This window comes from Arabidopsis thaliana (genome assembly GCF_000001735.4).
Source record: "Arabidopsis thaliana chromosome 1 sequence".
Taxonomy (NCBI): Eukaryota; Viridiplantae; Streptophyta; class Magnoliopsida; order Brassicales; family Brassicaceae; genus Arabidopsis; species Arabidopsis thaliana.
In genome coordinates this window covers 15,172,532-15,192,920 of record NC_003070.9, presented here as the reverse complement: position 1 = coordinate 15,192,920, position 20,389 = coordinate 15,172,532, and the positions used below count along the sequence as shown (strand labels likewise).

At 41.0% G+C, this 20,389-nt stretch overlaps 4 pseudogenes across 4 annotated transcripts; all 4 read right to left on the bottom strand.

Annotated features, from left to right (window-relative positions):
- Positions 1-929: 929 nt before the first annotated feature.
- Positions 930-1,949, bottom strand: AT1G40121 (annotated as a pseudogene; the record flags this gene model as incomplete). Its single annotated transcript has 1 exon — positions 930-1,949.
- A 1,357-nt stretch (positions 1,950-3,306) lies between these two features.
- Positions 3,307-5,202, bottom strand: AT1G40119 (annotated as a pseudogene; the record flags this gene model as incomplete). The annotated part of the gene is made up of 1 exon: positions 3,307-5,202.
- A 1,201-nt stretch (positions 5,203-6,403) lies between these two features.
- Positions 6,404-12,013, bottom strand: AT1G40117 (annotated as a pseudogene; the record flags this gene model as incomplete). The annotated part of the gene is made up of 1 exon: positions 6,404-12,013.
- Positions 12,014-13,327: 1,314 nt separating this feature from the next.
- Positions 13,328-13,780, bottom strand: AT1G40115 (annotated as a pseudogene; the record flags this gene model as incomplete). Its single annotated transcript has 1 exon — positions 13,328-13,780.
- Between the last annotated feature and the right edge of the window lie 6,609 nt (positions 13,781-20,389).

The window sequence follows — 20,389 nt, the reverse complement described above, 5'->3', positions numbered from 1 at the left end:
TTTAGGTTGTCAATCCAAATGGGTGTGATGCTAACAATCAAGATGTGATCAGAAGTCACTAAGTCAAGCCAAGCAATAACAGGTTTTGGTGTGTTCTAGCAATCCTAAGTGAACAAGCAGGAAAAAGAAAATCAAACAGAAACAGTAAAACACTCGACCAACACAGCTCTTTGCAGAGCCCTGGGTGAGGTCGAGTGACAGGTCGAGTAACAGACAGAAAATGAAACAAAGATACTCGACTGCACAGTCTGTTGCCAGACAACTGGGTGGTCGAGTATCAGGTCGAGTAACAGTAAAGAATTGTAGAAACTAAGCAACAGGTGACAGAATGCAGTAAACAGCAGTAGAGTAAACAATAAAATCAATCAGACAAAGAATTCCTAAGGATGGGGTAATTGAGTAGTTTCGTTTCCTCAGTTTACAGGTGATTGACATGCTCAACAAATTAACCCTAGACAACAAGTTCGTTAACCAAATCTAAGTGCCACCGCAACAGACACTCTCAAGCTAACCTAGTCCCAGACTCAATCACCATTGACGAGAGCTAACCTAACAGGCATTACGAATCAACAAGTTAAAGCCAAAACGCTCCCTGCAACCAATACCTTGGTACAGGGTCACGAATCTCTGGAATTAGTGGTTCAGGCATTTCATCGAACACCTTTTGGGCGCGGAAATGTCTGGGCTCAAATTCCAGTTGATCAGAAAGCAATAGGCATTAAGAACAACTAATCCAGAAGGGATCTATCAATCAATACTCAATCACCTAGCATACTGAGAATTCTACACTACTCTAACCCATCCTCAGAAACCTATTCACTACTCAGACATCATGACAGAAAGCATAAACGTTGAACAGGTTGAAGACATGATAACAGCAGTATGATAACAGAATGAATAACAGTAAACGAAAATCAAGAACAGAAACTGAATATTGAATACTGAATAGATAAAGAGAAATCCGGATTACAAAAAGTCTAGAACACAAGGTCTGCGGAAATAAAAACTAGGTAAAAAAAAACTCCTTGCGAAAATGAGAAGTACATGCTACTTATAGCCAAATATCCCGAAACCCTAATACTCAAAACGACGAAGTATTTGGACGGGTTAAGAACTGTACTCGACCAACGTGGTCGAGTGAGAGCTCGAGTGAATAGCTGGAGTCTTCTTTTCTTCCTTGTGCTCGAGTGTCTGGTTGAGTGCGGAATGAAGAAGGCTCTGAAGCTTGTCATCGAGTATGCAGTCGAGTGGTGTGATGGAGATACTCGACCTCTAGGTAGAGTGAGGAGGTCGAGTGGTTGTCTGATGATGGAGGTGAAGACACTCGACAAGGTCGAGTGAAGTGATCGAGTGACCGTCTGGTGATGGAGATGATGGCACTCGACCTGGTTGTCGAGTGGTCTCTTGAGATCTTGAAGCTCCTACTCGACCTCTGGGTCGAGTGGTTTGTCATGATCAGGTCTGCTTCTTCCAGATAGCTCGTCAACAGCTCCAAATCACCTGAAATCAACGCAAATATGCAACATGCATGCAAAACTATCCTAAACATGCAAAGTGATGACAAATGATGTGAAATGGTATAAAACAGTGATGATATGATGCTAAAGTGATGACAAATGGATGCTCAAAACATGCAAAATACACACTTATCAACTCCCCCAAACTTAGTCTTTGCTTGCCCTCAAGCAAACAATCAAGAACAAGCTGGAGGTGAGGTTTGAAAGCGGGGACTCAGAGCCAAAGCACTAGATAAACCAGATGAAATCAATGTCCAAGTTGAAAGTTCTAAGCTGCAAGATCGAATTCTACTTAAAAACGTTAGCCATGCCTCATTAATCAATCAATCCGACTCATATGCTCGACCTACATAAGTTTTCAAATCCACCAATCCCTTTAACATTCATTAGTTCTGGAACGTGAATCAAGCAATGCATCATCAAAGAACTCATTTGGCTAAGGTAAAAGGTCAAGAGACAAAGATGGTCCCTTACAGAATAGGCTTTAGTAACAGGGGATCTCTCAAAAAATGATTAAGCTTTAGTAGAATGCTAAAGGTAAGTCCCAAGCTATGCATACAGAGATAAGATCCCATCTACCCAGAGTACATCAAATGAAGCTCTAATGGTAATCCCATCTCCAATCCCAATACAAGAACTAAACTCTACCCTTTGCGTTCATGAATCTTTTAAGCCCTTTTTCTAATCATTCTTTTCTTTTCTCTTAACTCTAGGCGAAGCTTCAACACTTTGATATATCTAGCGGATTTGGATTTCTTTAACAACTAAGGTTCCTGTTTTTAACATTTTAAAACCAAGGGCTTTTGCCCATCTTCAATAGCTAACAAGAACTCTTTCTTTTCTTTACAAATCCCAAAACCTTTACTAGACTTTTTCTGCTTTTTTAGCTTACTTCACCTAGAGTCCTTTACCTTTTCTCATCAATGAATCAACCTCTCCTTTTTTTTCTATTAAACACATCCCAACCCAAAGTATAAGCACCCACCTAGTTCTATCTAGTCCGAAAAATGTGAACTAGAACTACATGAGACACTATCTCTGTCGTTACGAACCTAACACTTTCTACCAAGCTTAATCGGAATAAGACCTCACAAACACTCACAAGTGATATAGGGCTTGAAAGAAAGTCTAGGTTTGGGTTTGGGTTAACTGCTCTAATAAGGAGAGTCAGCTACTTGGATTAACAAGAGTGATCAAAATGAATAAGAGAATCCAAGTATTTTAGGGTATCCATGAGTTCAAATTTGATGCAGACATGATAATTAAAGATCAGATTCAGGTTCAAATTGATAGGGAATGGTATCAGATCATGACAGTGTGGTCGAGTAGAGCAATCTAGGCATGGTTCAGTTTTATTTCAAATTCATTGACTACGCAACAGACAACTAGCAACGAGGGCACTGAGTTTATCAGGTGAATCAAAATGCTTACAAGGCTATCTCATCATCATCCCCTATGCATATGCAACAATCCTAAATGAAACACTCTAGACTCGATCCTAAATGTGATGCAACTACATGAACATTCTTTTTTTTTTTGTAGAATCATTTTCTGAAATTTTTCAAAATTTTTTTTTTCGGTTTTTCTATGCCTTAGATGAATGTAGACTCAAAATTATACACAATGCAACACACACTTCCTGAGCCCTCCCCCAAACTTAAATCACACAGTCCACTGTGTGAATAAACTTGGAAGAGAGTACTCAGGACAAATCCAATCACAAAAACAAAAAAGGAAGAAACAAATCACAACAGACGGTATAATACAATGGTGAAGTGAGGCGCTTACCTCAGTCGAAGAATGAACGTAGTTGCTCGTCAATGGCTGCCTGCGATTGCTCCCAGGCCATAGACGAACCTCCTTGTTCTGTATCAGCTCCAGCAGATGGGTACTCGACCTCATCAGCTCTGTGGCGGCCAGCACCGCTCTGAGGAAACTCGACCTCTCTCCTTCTGCTGCGGCCAGCACCGCGGTCGAGTGATCTCCTCGAGTGAATGAGGCGTGATCTGCTGCTAGATCGAGTGAGTGTAGCCTTCCTTCTTCTCTTGTGTTCCCGGGATTCGAATGACGAATGCCTAGCCTGGACATGTGGGACTCTCTGCTCGCTAAGCTCAGGCCTGTGCGCAGGTGCATTAATTCTCCTCGATGGCATTTCCATAGGAGGTTGTACCTGTGGAATAGCAGTGGTGGAGGAAGAGCAACTCAGCTTGTCTGTCAGAAGCTTGAAACACTTGGCGATCAGCCTGTCCTGCTTCTTGCACCACTTCTGCAATTTACTGTTATTCTTATGAGCTTCAGTCAAGCTCTTGCTCTGCCTCGCTGGAGGTACATGTTCAGCAAAGTGATACATGCTAGTGTCGAACTGTACTGCTCCATCTTCATCCATCCCATCCGAAGCAGCTTCTTCAAGAAGATCGTCCTCATCTAATGGTGGAGCGTTCTCATAGTAGAGGCGTCCAATCTCAGGCCTAAAATCAATGTTATCTCCCTCGATTATCCGTGTGACCTCAGGGCTAGGGAGAAGGATGTTAGCTCTCCTGTCTGTAGAGTGCTCAAACCTGAACCTGTGGAAATCGTCAACCATTGCAAACTCCAGGAATTCGCAGTGACGTAGGTGCTCGATATCCATTGCTCGTGGCTCGAGTCCAGCAGAAATGAGTGGGACTCCACAAGCTATCAGAATAGGTGTCACCACGCCACCTATGCATAGAGCGCCTCGTGCTCTCTTGCGGTTATTGCTGACCGCCCAGTTTTTGTATCCACACAGATGGATCAGAAGAAGTATAGAGAGAGGTGTGTCATTGACTTCACCCTGGAGGGACATGCCATTTTTAGTTTGGCGTAGAGTTCCTTTGAGGGCCATTGCGATCATCTCCATATCAGAGTTAGTGACAGTCCCTGTAATCTCTCGGGAGTAGAGTACGTTGGCTACAGAACGCTGGAAGTACCTGATGACAGGGCTGCGTATCTGATTGCTCTTTGACCTGGAAGCATTCAACGGTACAGAGCTGCCGATGGTGATCCACAAGTCTTTCAACTCTTCTCTTTCATACTTTGGCTTAGATCCCGTTCCACTGGGAAAATCAAACAATCCTTCCAATCGCTTGATTGATAACCTGTACTCATGACCATACACAGAAAATCGCAAGAATCCCAATCCTTCACAATCCAACTCATCAGAGGTCATACCTTGGTAGAGCTCTACTTGTAGTGTGGAGAGGAATTGTATTGTCTCATCTTCATATGCTACATACGAGTAAGCCATCAAAGTGTCCAGATGACAACTTTGGTACAGGTGCTGAACATCTTCCAACAATCCGAGTTGTGCAAGTGAGGTCGAGCAAGGATACCTCGTGCTACAGAACTCATTCAGCTTGAAAAGCCTAACATATTCCTCAGCAGGCAATATGTCGGGCTTGTGCAGAAGTTTGGTAGCTCTGCGAGTCTGTTCAGGCATGCACTCGTCCTCCAGATCTTCGTCTATAAGCTCATACCTCTCTCTCATCGCTCTCTTTCCTCGGGCTATCTCATCTTTCCTTCTGAAACTTTCGTATTCTCTCTGTTCTCTCTCTGGCCTTGAAGATGACGATTCTGTCTCATCCATGTTGTAGTCAGGATCAACAGAAGAACTGCCACTGTAATTGCTCATGATTCTCCTGTAGGGATTTAGAACTCAAAGCTCAAATGTCAATAGGTTAGTCTCAAAGATAGCAATGAAGCAAAATTATTGTCAATAGGCAATGAAACAGATTGAAAAGGTCGAGTACAATTCCGTACTTGAGTAACCTGAGCTGTTCCTGAGCTTAGATGAAATGGATCGAGTATCTTCCCAGAGGTCGAGTTGTGGTGCTTCAGTGGGTCGAGTGAATCGTAGAAATAGAGTGAATCGTGAAAGCTAGTGGTCGAGTAGCTTCTCTGAAGTTGGAAGGCTCTACTGAGTTCACGAACAAGAAGCCGAGTATAATATTGCAGGGGTCGAGTGCTTTCAGGAGGTCGAGTGATTTCTTGAAGTCGATTAGGACGGCGTCGGTCGAGTGCCTCTACGAGACCGGGAAGCGAGGTCGATCGGTTTCTTTTGAAAGAGATGACGGTTGATGCGGATGAATTGGTCGAGTATATGGAAGGAATCGAGTGAAGTGGTTTGGTCGGTTGACGGAGTGGATGGGCTGGTGACGGCGCGAGGGAGTGGTCGAGTGAATTTCTCAGTGGTCGAGTAGCTCTTTGGGTGGCGATTTGTGGTGTAGGGAGATTAGAGTGTCGGCGGTGAAATGAAAAGTGAAGGTCGAGTGGATTTGGAGTGGTCGAGTAGCGCTTCAAAATGAGTGGTCTAGGTTGAGTTTTAGATTCTCTCTCCAGCTTATCCTCAGCGCGTGGTCCACACACTGTTGATTGAGAAAATTTCTTTGCAGAAAACCTACTGTAAACTGTAGGAGATTTCTGCAGGTCTCTGTAGCTTCTGTTGGTCGAGTAAAATGATGATTTAAAAATTTTTGGGTTTTAAACATCACATATGCTCGACCAATGTACACGAGTGCAGGGTCTCAGGTGCAACAGAAAATTTTCAAAATTTTGTACTCCAACGGGCTGTACACTCGATCTCCAGGTCTTCGACAGAGTAAAAAGTTTTAAAATTTTTACTCTATCTCCGCGTTGTTCTCTTGTCTCTGAAAACCACAAACACAACTAAAACAAATCAAAAATATCAAGAAGGTAAAAATTATTTACAAGGATATTCATGGGACTTCCTCCCAAGTGAGCTTGTTTAAAGTCATTAGCTTGACTCCTTTACTCCTTTAATCATCAAGAAGCTCCTGGAGATGAACCGATGTCACCTCTGGAAGGATTTGGTCCGCTAAGTATTTCTTGAGCCTTTGACCATTTACTGTAAAATCTCCACTCTTACCAGCTAGAGTGACTGCTCCATAAGGACGGACCTCAGTGATGCAGAAGGGGCCAGACCATCTGGATTTAAGTTTTCCTGGAAAGAGTTTCAAGCGAGAGTTGAATAGCAGCACCTGATCACCAACCTGGAAATCCTTAGTGATGATCTTCTTGTCATGGAAAAGCTTGGTTCTCTCCTTATAGATTTTAGAACTTTCATAAGCTTCTAGACGGATCTCATCGAGGTCACTGAGTTGGATCAATCGCTTCTCCTCAGCAGTTTTTATGTCAAAGTTCAGAAGTTTTACCGCCCACATTGCTTTGTACTCGAGCTCAACGGGTAGATGACATGATTTTCCATAGAGAAGATTGAAAGGAGTTGTACCTATGGGGGTCTTGAAAGCTGTCCTGTAAGCCCATAATGCATCATCTAGCTTTGCAGACCAGTCTTTCCTTGTAATCCCAACAGTCTTTTCCAGAATTGTTTTTATCTCCCTATTGGAGATCTCAACCTGCCCGCTTGTCTGTGGATGATAAGGAGTGGCTACCTTGTGCTTTACCCCATGCTTCTTCAAGAGGTTCTCAAAAACCTTGTTGATGAAATGCTTTCCGCCATCACTGATTACTACCCTGGGAACTCCAAATCTTGGGAAGATTATGGTTTTGAACAACTTCAGCACAACTTTTGCATCGTTGGTAGGACTAGCAATAGCTTCGACCCACTTTGATACGTAGTCTACGGCGACCAGTATATATTTATTACCGTATGAAGATGGGAATGGACCCATAAAATCAATCCCCCATACATCAAAGATCTCAACTTCCAAGATTGGATTCTGAGGCATCTCTTTTCTTTTACTGATGTTGCCTTTTCTCTGGCATGAATCACACTTTGAAACAAACTCCTGAGCATCCTTAAACATTGTTGGCCACCAAAAGCCTGCTTGAAGAATCTTGGACACTGTCTTGAACGTCGCGAAGTGACCACCATATGCTGAGCCATGGCAATGCAGCAGGATACCTTCCGCTTCATCTTCTGAGACACATCTCCTGTAGATCTTATCTTTACAGAGAGTGTAAAGATAAGGCTCATCCCAGTAGTAATGGTGTATGTCTCTGAAAAACTTCTTCCTTTCATAACTTGTCAGGTTGGGAGGCTCTACTCCGCATGCCAAGTAATTGACGTGATCAGCATACCATGGAGATTCTCCTTCAACAGCACTCAGTTGGTGGAACTCTTTCCCACTGTAGCTTTTTCCGAAGAACTCTACAACCATGAGCTGTTCTTCTGGCATTGAATCGTCTATCGGAAGTGGTTCTTCAATTCTCATCCTCGACAGATGGTCCGCTGCGCCATTTTCAATGCCTTTCTTATCTACTATCTCCATGTCAAACTCTTGCAATAAAAGTATCCATCTTAACAGTCTTGGTTTAGTATCCTTCTTGGCATACAGATGCCTCAAAGCTGCATGGTCTGTGTAGACAGTTACCTTTGATCCAACCAAATAGCTTCTGAACTTCTCAAATGCGAATACAACAGCTAGAAGCTCCTTCTCAGTTGTTGCATATCTTCCCTGAGCGTCATCCAACGTTCGGCTGGCGTAATATATGACATGAAGCTTCTTGTCTATTTTCTGGCCTAGAACAGCTCCTACTGCGTAATCTGATGCATCACACATGATTTCAAATGGATAATCCTAATTAGGCGCTCGAACAACCGGAGCAGATACCAAAGCGTCCTTGATGGTTTGAAAGGATTTGAGGCAGTCATCATCGAATTCAAATTCGGTTTCCTTGCACAATAGTCTGGTTAACGGTCTGGCTATCTTGGAGAAGTCTTTAATGAATCTTCTATAGAATCCAGCATGACCAAGGAAGCTTCTGATGTCCTTCACCGTTTTTGGTGGCTGCAGCTGCATCATCACTTCAACTTTTCCTTTGTCAACCTCTATACCCTTCTCTGATATCTTGTGGCCAAATACTATGCCTTCCTTTACCATGAAATGACACTTTTCCCAATTGAGAACAAGATTCGTCTCTTCGCACCTAGTCAATACCCTGCCAAGATTCAACAAACATGAGGAGAAAGAGGGGCCATAGACCGAAAAATCGTCCATGAAAACCTCCACCATCTCCTCGATTAAGTCTGAAAGTATAGAGGTCATACACCTCTGAAATGTTGCAGGAGCATTGCATAAACCAAATGGCATTCTTTTAGAGGCAAAAGTTCCATAAGGACACGTGAAAGTGGTTTTTTCTTGATCATTAGGGTGAATTGGTATTTGAAAGAAACCACTGTATCCATCAAGAAAGCAATAATATGGATGATTAGCTTAACGTTCAAGCATTTGGTCAATGAATGGTAAAGGAAAATGATCTTTCCTAGATGCAGCGTTCAACTTCCTATAATCTATGCACATTCTATGACCAGTTATAGTTCTAGTAGGGATCAGTTCATCTTTTTCATTTTTGACAACAGTCATTCCACCCTTTTTAGGGACGCAATGCACTGGAGAAACCCAAGTACTATCAGAGATAGGGTAGATGACACCAGCATCAAGCAGTTTCAAAATTTCTTTTTTCACTACTTCTTTCAAATTGGGATTTAACCTCCTCTGTGGTTCAATGCTGGAATAGGATTCGTTTTCAAGATGGATCCTATGGTTGCATAAACTAGGTGAAATTCCCTTAATGTCGGATAACGAATAACCAATTGCTCTTCTATACTTTCTAAGCTCAGATAATAGCAGGTTCACTTCATCACTATTTAACTCAGCATTAATGATCACAGGGTAAGTAGAGTTTGGACCAAGGAACGCGTACCTTAGACCTTTTGGAAGCGGTTTGAGATCAACCTTCGGTGCCTTAAGTTCAGACCAGTCATCTGAAGTTGGAATGATCGGCTCCCTAGGTTCGTCGGTAGACAAGGTCGAGTGGTTGCTTGAGTACGTCCTCGAGAGTGCAGGTTGAACTCGAGTTGACCCTTCTTCGCTTATTACCATTACCTCTGTTGCTGGTCCATTCAATTCCTCAAAGGGTTCCGATTCTTCCATCGCTTTATGGGAGTCTAACAGCTTCTGGTATCCCAATGTTTCCAAATGCAGAAACCCATCTTCACCACTTTTGGTTAAAGCACTGTTAAGATGATCTTCTTCTGCCAGCTCTTCCAGTAACTCATCAGCTAACTGATCCATTTCTTCGATCCAAAAGAGTTGCCCTTCTATGGTAGGCTTCTTCATCGCGTCTTTGACATTAAAGGTCATTCTAAAGTCTTTGCCAAGGTTCAGATCAATCTTCCCTTTCTTGACATCAATCATAGCTCCTGCAGTGGCTAAGAAAGGTCTCCCTAGAATCAACGGGTCCTTGGGCTCTTCATCCATCTCCAGGACTACAAAGTCAGTTGGTATCTCCACAGCACCGATCCTGATTGGGAGGTTTTCGAGCAAACCATGAGGAATCCTTACTGATCTGTCAGCTAGGATGAGGGATATATTGCAGGACTTGTATTGAGTGAACCCCAATCTTTTGGCGACAGATAGCGGCATGAGACTGACTGATGCTCCTAAATCGCATAGGCATCTGTTGAAAGCCAATGGACCTAAAGAGCACGGTAGAGTGAACGAACCAGGATCACTAAGCTTCTTAGGAATGATCTTCTTCTGTATGATAGCGCTGCATTCATGACTCAATACCACCATCCCTTGCACTTCTTGAATTCTCTCCACAATCAAGTCTTTCAGAAACTTGTGAGAGTCTGGGATTAGCGCTAGGGCGTCAACAAGAGGTATCCGCAACTCAACCTCCTTAATGTTCTTGGCAAACATAGCTCTATATTTGTCTGCCAACGCTTTCTTGTGACGGCCAGGAAATGGAAGCTGCGGTTTGTAGGGAGGAGGGACAAAGACTTTTTCTTTGTTTTTGACAGCAACTGGCCTTGGAGCAGTTGGTGATGCTGCTGGGATGACAGGTCGAGTGGTCGGTCGAGTAACGCTGTCGAGTGGCCGCTCGAGTGGTTGGTCGAGTGGTTTGTCAGCTTGATCTTTCTCGAGACTTAAATCCTCCCCATCTTGATCTTCACTGTCCTTAGTGACCGTGTTGGGTTCCTCCCTAGTTGGAAGTGCTTTTCCACTACGCAAGGTGATAGCATGAGCATATTCTTTTGGATTCTGAACTGCTTTGCCTGGTAGTTGGCTTGTCTGTTTTGGAGCTGAAGAAGATGCAGAATGTCCCTCTAAGTAACGGACTTTGGTATTCAGTGTTTCCATCTTGACATTGAGATCATTGTAGCTACAGTCCAGCTTGTTATGTAACTCAGATATCTTCTTTGCCATCTCCATGGAGCCAGAGGCTTGCCCGTGAAGTAGTTGTTGTAGCATTTGTTTCATATCAGCGTCAGCAGCAGCAGGACCTTGGTTTTGCTGAGGTGCAAACCCTGGTGGTGGTGGTTGCTGGTAATTTCCCTGGAATTGCTGCTTAGGAACGAAACCTTGGTTGTAGGGAACAAAAGGTTTGTTCTGACTTTGTTGTTGCTGTGGAGGATACACCTGATCCTGAGGGTTAGCAACGTTGGTGCTGCGGTAGGAAAGGTTGGGGTTGTTGGTTTTGAAGTTGTTGTATCCTTTGTAGCCACCCTGGTTGTTGTTGATGTAGCTTACTTCTTCCAACTGGTTACCCTCCCCATCTTGGACTTGATATTGCTCGTCGTCAACAAGGAAGTGCACATGTTTCTGTTGGCTAAGAAGAATCATGTCCAGCTTGTCATTCAGCGCTTTGATCTCCTTCCTGTGTTTGTCATCAGAGTCAGCTGTTCCTCTGACGGTCCTATCACAGTCTTCGTTGTAATTTCCATCTGATTGAGCAAGGTTCTCAACCAATTCCCAGCCTTCTTCAACATCCTTGTTCTGGAAATTCCCATTGCTGGCGGTATCCAGAAGCATTCTGATGCGTGGTAGGACTCCTCTGTAAAGAGTGCTGAGAAGAGAGGCTTTAGTAAAGCCATGATGAGGGCATTGGTTGGTGTAACCCTTGAAACGCTCCCATGCTTCACAGAAGCTTTCACCAGTCTTCTGTGAGAAACCAGAAATCTCATTTCTGAGTCTTGCAGTTCTGGCATTGGAGAAGAACTTTGACAGAAAAGCCTTCCTACAATCATCCCAGGTAGTGATTGAGTCATGGGGCAGATTCTTCTCCCAGATATGTGCTTTGTCACCCAAGGAAAATGGGAACAAACGGAGCTTGAATCCGTCTTCACTGACACCATTGATCTTCGTTAGGTTGCAGAGCCTATCGAATTCATCAAGGTGGTCGAGTGGATCCTCCATTGGCAAACCATGGAATTTGTTCCCCTGAATCATCGAGATGAGACCACTCTTAATCTCGAAGTTGTTATTCTGGATAGCAGGAGGTGCGATTCCCTTCCTCTGACGGTGATCACGTGGTGCATCTCCAGCACCAATGTTGGCATGGCCATTTTGCTGATTCTGTTCTTCAGCCATAACGAGTGGTTGCTGAGGTACAGGGTTGACTGTGGTTCTCCTTTTTCTGATTTCGCGGGCTGTGCGGTTGATGTTGTCGTTGAAAAGGAGGTTCTGGTTGCCTGTTGATCGAGTTCGCATACAGTAGAGGTGTACCTGGATCAAGAAGACAACAAGAAAAACACACAGTAAGTAACTGAAAAGAAAATTGAAAAAGAACTTGATCTAAGCAAGTCTGAAATCTCAAATGTAACAAACAAACACCCAATCGGCAACGGCGCCAAATTGATAATAGGTTTTTCAGTCAATTATCCTAAAACACCAATCATGTCGTTGTAGTATTTTAGGTTGTCAATCCAAATGGGTGTGATGCTAACAATCAAGATGTGATCAGAAGTCACTAAGTCAAGCCAAGCAATAACAGGTTTTGGTGTGTTATAGCAATCCTAAGTGAACAAGCAGGAAACAGAAAATCAAACAGAAACAGTAAAACACTCGACCAACGCAGCTCTTTGCAGAGCCCTGGGTGAGGTCGAGTGACAGGTCGAGTAACAGTAAAGAAAATGAAACAAAGATACTCGACTGCACAGTCTGTTGCCAGACAACTGGGTGGTCGAGTATCAGGTCGAGTAACAGTAAAGAATTGCAGAAACTAAGCAACAGGTGACAGGATGCAGTAAACAACAGTAGAGTAAACAATAAAATCAATCAGACAAAAAATTCCTAAGGATGGGGTAATTGAGTAGTTTCGTTTCCTCAGTTTACAGGTGATTGACATGCTCAATAAATTAACCCTAGACAACAAGTTCATTAACCAAATCTAAGTGCCACCGCAACAGAGACTCTCAAGCTAACCTAGTCCCAGACTCAATCACCATTGACGAGAGCTAACCTAACAGGCATTACGAATCAACAAGTTAAAGCCAAAACGCTCCCTGCAACCAATACCTTGGTACAGGGTCACGAATCTCTGGAATTAGTGGTTCAGACAATTCATCGAACACCTTTTGGGCGCGGAAATGTCTGGGCTCAAATTCCAGTTGATCAGAAAGCAATAGGCATTAAGAACAACTAATCCAGAAGGGATCTATCAATCAATACTCAATCACCTAGCATACTGAGAATTCTACACTACTCTAACCCATCCTCAGAAACCTATTCACTACTCAGACATCATAACAGAAAGTATAAACGTTGAACAGGTTGAAGACATGATAACAGCAGTGTAACAGTAGTATGATAACAGAATGAACAACAGTAAACAAAAATCAAGAACAGAAGCTGAATACTGAATTGATAAAGAGAAATCCGGATTATAAAAAATCTAGAACACAAGGCTGCTGAAATAAAACTAGGTTAAAAACCCAACTTGTTTGCGAAAATGAGAAGTACATGCTACTTATAGCCAAATATCCCGAAACCCTAATACTCAAAACGACGAAGTATTTGGACGGGTTAAGAACTGTACTCGACCCACGTGGTCGAGTGAGAGCTCGAGTGAATAGCTGGAGTCTTCTTTTCTTCCTTGTGCTCGAATGTCTGGTTGAGTGCGGAATGAAGAAGGCTCTGAAGCTTGTCATCGAGTATGCTGTCGAGTGGTGTGATGGAGATACTCGACCTCTGGGTAGAGTGAGGAGGTCGAGTGGTTGTCTGATGATAGAGGTGAAGGCACTCGACCTCGTGGTCGAGTGAAGTGATCGAGTGACGGTCTGGTGATGGAGATGATGGCACTCGCCCTCGTGGTCGAGTGAAGTGATCGAGTGACGGTCTGGTGATGGAGATGATGGCACTCGACCTCGGGGCGAGTGGTGAGGTAAAGTGGTGATGTCCTCTACTCGACCTGGTGGTCGAGTGGTCTCTTGAGATCTTGAAGCTCCTGCTCGACCTCTGGGTCGAGTGGTTTGTCATGATCAGGTCCGCTTCTTCCAGATAGCACGTCAACAGCTCCAAATCACCTGAAATCAACGCAAATATGCAACATGCATGCAAAACTATCCTAAACATGCAAAGTGATGATAAATGTTGTGAAATGGTATAAAACAGTGATGATATGATTCTAAAATGATGACAAATGGATGCTCAAAACATGCAAAATACACACTTATCAACCATCAAAGCTTTAGGAATCAAGAAGATGCTTTGGTAGCGGATTTGTAGTCAAATATGACTAGATGCTTTGTGTATCATTGAGCATAAGAACTAGAACCGCAACCGGTTTCCGGAAGCCTAAAGTAGGATTTAGGTTTTAAAGTTTGGGATTTATGGTTTAGGGTTTAGGTTTAAGGGTTTAGGGTTCAGAGTTTATGGTTTAGGGTTTACGGTTCCGGGTTTAGGATTTAGGGTTCAGGGGTTAGGGTTAAGGGGTTAGATTTTAGGTTTTTGGATTTAGGGTGTAGAGTTTAGGTTTAGTGTTTTGGATCAAATATACTATGATACTTAGAGAAGCAAGAAGAATCTTGGTTAGCGTTTTGAAGTGAAATATGATTAAATGTCATATGTATGATTGAATATAAAATTAGAACCTCAACGAGATCCGGAAAAGTAAAGTAGTGCTTCCTTGTAATACGATTCAAAACCAAAAACTCATAAGATCTTTGACTTCACCATCAAAGCTTTGAGAATCAAGAAGTGGCTTGGTTTGCGGATTTATAGCCAAATATGACTAGATGCTTTGTGTATCGTTGAGCATGAGAACTAGAACCGCAACCAGCTTCCAGAAGCTAAAGTAGGATTTTGGTTATAAAGTTTGGGGACTATGGTTTTGGGTTTCGGTTTAAGGGTTTAGGGTTAAGAGTTTAGGGTTTAGGGTTTAGGGTTTTGGGTTTCGGTTTTAGGGTTTTGGATTTTTAGGTGTAGGATTTATGTTTAGGGTTTAAGGTTTTAGGTTTAGTGTTGAGGAGTAAATATACTTTAAAAAATAAGCACAATCTTTGTAAGCGTTTTGGAATCAAATATCTCAAGATGATAGGTGGATGAGATTGAGTTTTAGGGCTAAAACCACAACCAAGGCTATGAACCTAAATTTATCTTTCCCTGTTAGAAGATCCAAAACCAATAATCATACGGACTTAGGCTACACCATCAAAGCTTTGAAGAGCAAGAAGAATCTGGGTTAACATTTCAGAGTGAAATATGAGTAGATGTCATGTGTATGATTGAATATAAAACTAGAACCTCAACGAGATGCCGAAGAGTAAAGTAGTGCTTCCTTGTTATACGATTCAAAACCAAAAACTGTTAAGAACTTCGGCTTCACCATCATAGCTTTGAGAATCATCAAGAAGCTTGGTTTGTGTTTTGGTTGTCCAAATCGACTTGATGTTTTGTTTATCATTCAGTATAAAAACTAGAAACGCAATAAAAACCCGGAAGTTAATGTAGGATTCAGGGTTTAAGGTTTAAGGTTAAGGTTTTGCGTTTAGGGTTTATGTTTTAAAGTTTAGGGTGTACGGTTTAGGGTTTAGAGTTAGGGTTTAGGGTTTAAGGTTTAGCGTTAGGGTTTAAGGTTTAGGGTTTAGGGATTAGATTTTAGTCTTTGGGATTTAGGGTGTACGGTTTATGTTTAGTGTTTAGGAGCAAATATATTATAATACTTTAAGAAGCAAGAAAAATCTTGGTTTGCGTTGCGGAGTGAAATATGACTACGTTTTGTCATGTGTATGATTAAATATAAAACTAGAACCTTAACCAGATCCTGAAAGGTAAAGTATTGTTTCCCTATTGTACGATTCAAAACCAAAAACTCATAAGTACTTCGGCTTCACCATCAAAGCTTTGAGAATCAAGAAGCTTGGTTAGCGTATTTGTAGTCAATTATGACTAGATGCTTTGTGTATCATTGAGTATAGGAACTAGAACTGCAACAGGATTCCGGAAGCTAAAGTAGGGTTTAGGTTTTAAAGTTTGGGGTATATGGTTTAGGGTTTAGGGTATAGGATCAAATATACTATAATACTTGGAGAAGCAAGAAGAATATGGGTTAGCGTTTTTGAGAGAAATATGACTAGATGTCATGTGTATGATTGAATATAAAACTAGAACCTCAACCAGATCGCGAAAAGTAAAGTGGTGCTTCCTTGTTAAACGATTCAAAACCAAAAACTCATAAGAACTTCGGCTTCACCATCAAAGCTTTGAGAATCAAGAAGAAGCTTGGTTAGCGGATTTGTAGTCAAATATGACAAGATGGTTTATGTATCATTTACAACCGGATTCCGGAAGCTTAAAAGTATAATTTAGGTTTTAAAGTTTGGTATCTATTGTTTAGGGTTTAGGTTTAAGGGTTTAGGGTTCAGAGTTTATGGTTTAGGGTTTACGGTTCCGGGTTTAGGATTTAGGGTTCAGGGGTTGGGGTTTAGGGGGTTGGATTTTAGGTTTTGGGATTTAGGGTGTAGACTTTAGGTTTAGTGTTTAGGATCAAATATACTATGATACTTAGAGAAGCAAGAAGAATCTTGGTTAGCGTTTCAGAGTGAAATATGACTAGATGTCATGTGTATGATTGCATATAAAACTAGAACCTCAACGAGATCCCGAAAAGTAAAGTAGTGTTTCCTTGTTATATGATTCAAAACCAAAAACTCATAAAATCTTTGACTTCACCATCAAAGCTTTGAGAATCAAGAAGTGGCTTGGTTAGCGGATTTATAGCCAAATATGACTAGATGTTTTGTGTATCGTTGAGCATAAGAACTAGAACCGCAACCGGCTTCCAGAAGCTAAAGCAGGATTTTGGTTATAAAGTTTAGGGACTATGGTTTTGTGTTTCGGTTTAAGGGTTTAGGGTTAAGAGTTTAGGGTTTAGGGTTTAGGGTTTTTGGTTTCGGTTTTAGGGTTTTGGATTTTTAGGTGTAGGATTTATGTTTAGGGTTTAAGGTTTTAGGTTTAGTGTTGAGGAGTAAATATACTTTAAAAAATAAGCACAATCTTTGTAAGTGTTTTGGAATCAAATATCTCAAGATGATAGGTGGATGATTGAGTTTTAGGGCTAAAACCACAACCAAGGCTATGAACTTAAATTTATCTTTCCCTGTTAGAAGATCCAAAACCAATAATCATACGGACTTAGGCTACACCATCAAAGCTTTGAAGAGCAAGAAGAATCTGGGTTAACATTTCAGAGTGAAATATGAGTAGATGTCATGTGTATGATTGAATATAAAACTAGAACCTCAACGAGATGCCGAAGAGTAAAGTAGTGCTTCCTTGTTATACGATTCAAAACCAAAAACTGTTAAGAACTTCGGCTTCACCATCATAGCTTTGAGAATCATCAAGAAGCTTGGTTTGTGTTTTGGTTGTCCAAATCGACTTGATGTTTTGTTTATCATTCAGTATAAAAACTAGAAACGCAATAAAAACCCGGAAGTTAATGTAGGATTCAGGGTTTAAGGTTTAAGGTTAAGGTTTTGCGTTTAGGGTTTATGTTTTAAAGTTTAGGGTGTACGGTTTAGGGTTTAGAGTTAGGGTTTAGGGTTTAAGGTTTAGCGTTAGGGTTTAAGGTTTAGGGTTTAGGGATTAGATTTTAGTCTTTGGGATTTAGGGTGTACGGTTTATGTTTAGTGTTTAGGAGCAAATATATTATAATACTTTAAGAAGCAAGAAAAATCTTGGTTTGCGTTGCGGAGTGAAATATGACTACGTTTTGTCATGTGTATGATTAAATATAAAACTAGAACCTTAACCAGATCCTGAAAGGTAAAGTATTGTTTCCCTATTGTACGATTCAAAACCAAAAACTCATAAGTACTTCGGCTTCACCATCAAAGCTTTGAGAATCAAGAAGCTTGGTTAGCGTATTTGTAGTCAATTATGACTAGATGCTTTGTGTATCATTGAGTATAGGAACTAGAACTGCAACAGGATTCCGGAAGCTAAAGTAGGGTTTAGGTTTTAAAGTTTGGGGTATATGGTTTAGGGTTTAGGGTATAGGATCAAATATACTATAATACTTGGAGAAGCAAGAAGAATATGGGTTAGCGTTTTTGAGAGAAATATGACTAGATGTCATGTGTATGATTGAATATAAAACTAGAACCTCAACCAGATCGCGAAAAGTAAAGTGGTGCTTCCTTGTTAAACGATTCAAAACCAAAAACTCATAAGAACTTCGGCTTCACCATCAAAGCTTTGAGAATCAAGAAGAAGCTTGGTTAGCGGATTTGTAGTCAAATATGACAAGATGGTTTATGTATCATTTACAACCGGATTCCGGAAGCTTAAAAGTATAATTTAGGTTTTAAAGTTTGGTATCTATTGTTTAGGGTTTAGGTTTAAGGGTTTAGGGTTCAGAGTTTATGGTTTAGGGTTTACGGTTCCGGGTTTAGGATTTAGGGTTCAGGGGTTGGGGTTTAGGGGGTTGGATTTTAGGTTTTGGGATTTAGGGTGTAGACTTTAGGTTTAGTGTTTAGGATCAAATATACTATGATACTTAGAGAAGCAAGAAGAATCTTGGTTAGCGTTTCAGAGTGAAATATGACTAGATGTCATGTGTATGATTGCATATAAAACTAGAACCTCAACGAGATCCCGAAAAGTAAAGTAGTGTTTCCTTGTTATATGATTCAAAACCAAAAACTCATAAAATCTTTGACTTCACCATCAAAGCTTTGAGAATCAAGAAGTGGCTTGGTTAGCGGATTTATAGCCAAATATGACTAGATGTTTTGTGTATCGTTGAGCATAAGAACTAGAACCGCAACCGGCTTCCAGAAGCTAAAGCAGGATTTTGGTTATAAAGTTTAGGGACTATGGTTTTGTGTTTCGGTTTAAGGGTTTAGGGTTAAGAGTTTAGGGTTTAGGGTTTAGGGTTTTTGGTTTCGGTTTTAGGGTTTTGGATTTTTAGGTGTAGGATTTATGTTTAGGGTTTAAGGTTTTAGGTTTAGTGTTGAGGAGTAAATATACTTTAAAAAATAAGCACAATCTTTGTAAGTGTTTTGGAATCAAATATCTCAAGATGATAGGTGGATGATTGAGTTTTAGGGCTAAAACCACAACCAAGGCTATGAACTTAAATTTATCTTTCCCTGTTAGAAGATCCAAAACCAATAATCATACGGACTTAGGCTACACCATCAAAGCTTTGAAGAGCAAGAAGAATCTGGGTTAACATTTCAGAGTGAAATATGAGTAGATGTCATGTGTATGATTGAATATAAAACTAGAACCTCAACGAGATGCCGAAGAGTAAAGTAGTGCTTCCTTGTTATACGATTCAAAACCAAAAACTGTTAAGAACTTCGGCTTCACCATCATAGCTTTGAGAATCATCAAGAAGCTTGGTTTGTGTTTTGGTTGTCCAAATCGACTTGATGTTTTGTTTATCATTCAGTATAAAAACTAGAAACGCAATAAAAACCCGGAAGTTAATGTAGGATTCAGGGTTTAAGGTTTAAGGTTAAGGTTTTGCGTTTAGGGTTTATGTTTCAAAGTTTAGGGTGTACGGTTTAGGGTTTAGAGTTAGGGTTTAGGGTTTAAGGTTTAGCGTTAGGGTTTAAGGTTTAGCGTTAGGGTTTAAGGTTTAGGGTTTAGGGATTAGATTTTAGTCTTTGGGATTTAGGGTGTACGGTTTATGTTTAGTGTTTAGGAGCAAATATATTATAATACTTTAAGAAGCAAGAAAAATCTTGGTTTGCGTTGCGGAGTGAAATATGACTACGTTTTGTCATGTGTATGATTAAATATAAAACTAGAACCTTAACCAGATCCTGAAAGGTAAAGTATTGTTTCCCTATTGTACGATTCAAAACCAAAAACTCCTAAGTACTTCGGCTTCACCATCAAAGCTTTGAGAATCAAGAAGCTTGGTTAGCGTATTTGTAGTCAATTATGACTAGATGCTTTGTGTATCATTGAGTATAGGAACTAGAACTGCAACAGGATTCCGGAAGCTAAAGTAGGGTTTAGGTTTTAAAGTTTGGGGTATATGGTTTAGGGTTTAGGGTATAGGATCAAATATACTATAATACTTGGAGAAGCAAGAAGAATATGGGTTAGCGTTTTTGAGAGAAATATGACTAGATGTCATGTGTATGATTGAATATAAAACTAGAACCTCAACCAGATCGCGAAAAGTAAAGTGGTGCTTCCTTGTTAAACGATTCAAAACCAAAAACTCATAAGAACTTCGGCTTCACCATCAAAGCTTTGAGAATCAAGAAGAAGCTTGGTTAGCGGATTTGTAGTCAAATATGACAAGATGGTTTATGTATCATTTACAACCGGATTCCGGAAGCTTAAAAGTATAATTTAGGTTTTAAAGTTTGGTATCTATTGTTTAGGGTTTAGGTTTAAGGGTTTAGGGTTCAGAGTTTATGGTTTAGGGTTTACGGTTCCGGGTTTAGGATTTAGGGTTCAGGGGTTGGGGTTTAGGGGGTTGGATTTTAGGTTTTGGGATTTAGGGTGTAGACTTTAGGTTTAGTGTTTAGGATCAAATATACTATGATACTTAGAGAAGCAAGAAGAATCTTGGTTAGCGTTTCAGAGTGAAATATGACTAGATGTCATGTGTATGATTGC